Source organism: Salvelinus sp. IW2-2015, linkage group LG9 (assembly GCF_002910315.2).
Source record: "Salvelinus sp. IW2-2015 linkage group LG9, ASM291031v2, whole genome shotgun sequence".
In the NCBI taxonomy this organism is placed as follows: Eukaryota; Metazoa; Chordata; class Actinopteri; order Salmoniformes; family Salmonidae; genus Salvelinus; species Salvelinus sp. IW2-2015.
In genome coordinates, this window is record NC_036849.1 from 14317831 (window position 1) to 14319980 (window position 2150).

The window sequence follows — 2150 nt, forward strand, 5'->3', positions numbered from 1 at the left end:
TGAAAGCAGGTTCACACTGAGCACATGTGACAGACGTGACAGAGTCTGGAGACGCCGTGGAGAACGTTCTGCTGCCTGCAACATCCTCCAGCATGACCGGTTTGGCGGTGGGTCAGTCATGGTGTGGGGTGGCATTTCTTTGGGGGGCCGCACAGCCCTCCATGTGCTCGCCAGAGGTAGCCTGACTGCCATTAGTGACCGAGATGAGATCCTCAGACCACCTGGGAGGCCATATGCTGGTGCGGTTGGCCCTGGGTTCCTCCTAATGCAAGACAATGCTAGACCTCATGTGGCTGGAGTGTGTCAGCAGTTCCTGCAAGAGGAAGGCATTGATGCTATGGACTGGCCCGCCCGTTCCCCAGACCTGAATCCAATTGAGCACATCTGGGACATCATGTCTCGCTCCATCCACCAACGCCACGTTGCCACACAGACTGTCCAGGAGTTGGCGGATGCTTTAGTCCAGGTCTGGGAGGAGATCCCTCAGGAGACCATCCGCCACCTCATCAGGAGCATGCCCAGGCGTTGTAGGGAGGTCATACAGGCACGTGGCGGCCACACACACTACTGAGCCTCATTTTGACTGTTTTAAGGACATTACATCAAAGTTGGATCAGCCTGTAGTGTGGTTTTCCACTTTAATTTTGAGTGTGACTCCAAATCCAGACCTCCATGGGTTGATACATTTGATTTCCATTGATAATTTTTGTGTAATTTTTTGTCAGCACATTCAACATGTAAAGAAAAAAGTATTTAATAAGAATATTTCATTCATTCAGATCTAGGATGTGTTATTTTAGTGTTCCCTTTATTTTTTTGAGCAGTGTATAAAGACTATGTGAAGGAATGTTTATGTTTGTGTTTATCAGATCGTATGTTTAGCATAAATTCTGCTTTTCTAATAACCAACTCGGTTGGGTTCATACAAGTGACTGATTGATTGTGGGAGAAATCCTCACTATCACTATATAAGCAATTTGGCAGTACGCCCAGAACATTGCTCTGGGAACCAAGAGGACTATTTCAGTTTCAAGGTCACATGCAGGGGTCAGTCACATGCAGGAACCAATGTTAATAATGAAAAATGTAAATCATGCTTATATGACTTGTTTGTGTAGCAGTATATAAGGACTGAAAGTGAACGTCGTTTTCATCAAGTTTGGATTGAGTTTGTGAACCTCTCCGGCCATGATAATAAAGATTGATTCATTTACTTTGAGTTTAGTCCTTGGTGGTAAATTTCCACAACAACTACAAAGGGACTTGAACCCTCAATCTTCTGAGCTGCAGTTAGACACATTTTACATGCTTTATAAAAGAATATATAACAATGTCTTAGCAACTAGAGACGTCTTATTTAGGGAAAATGTCCAAATAAGCCGAACTAGTGAAATTAATCCACCACAAAGGGACTCAAACCCTCCATATTTAGATTCAAAGACAGACGCCTTATCCATTATGTCACAAGGTCTCCAACTATTGATCCTATATGACAATGTACAGCATTTTCTTTGCAAGAAAGGACAGGTCTTATGTAGGGATTTTGGAAACCTGTCTAAATAAGTATATCTAAAAACCACAAAGGTACTTGAACCCCCTTACACCATATCCGGAATCAGACTTATTATGCATTATGCTACACAGCCTTTGATAATAAAAGAATAAATGGAATATTGGGAACCTATCTAAATGAGGAAAGCTAGTGATTTTTAACAACTACGATTGGACTCTATGCCTCAATCTTGTGATGAAGAATCAGACACGTTAACCATTAGGACACCCAGTCTGATATTATTAAAGCTATATAACAATATCCTATATTTTCCCAGCTAAAGGAGACATGTCTTATGTAGACAACTTGGGAACTTATCTAATCTAAACTACTAACAGACTCTATCTATCAATCGTCTGATGCATTATATTAAATATATATAGCAATAATGATGTTGAAACTTTTCCAAGCAGCAGGAACCTTGTCTTATTTAGACACACTCTACTCCACATAATCCAATATGACAACATTCAGACGTTGTTTTGCAACAATAGACATCAAAATTGTGAACCTGTCCGAATGAGGAAAGCTAGTGATATTGAACAAGTACGAAGAGACGCTATCCCTCAATCTTGTGATGCATAATCAGACACAATAT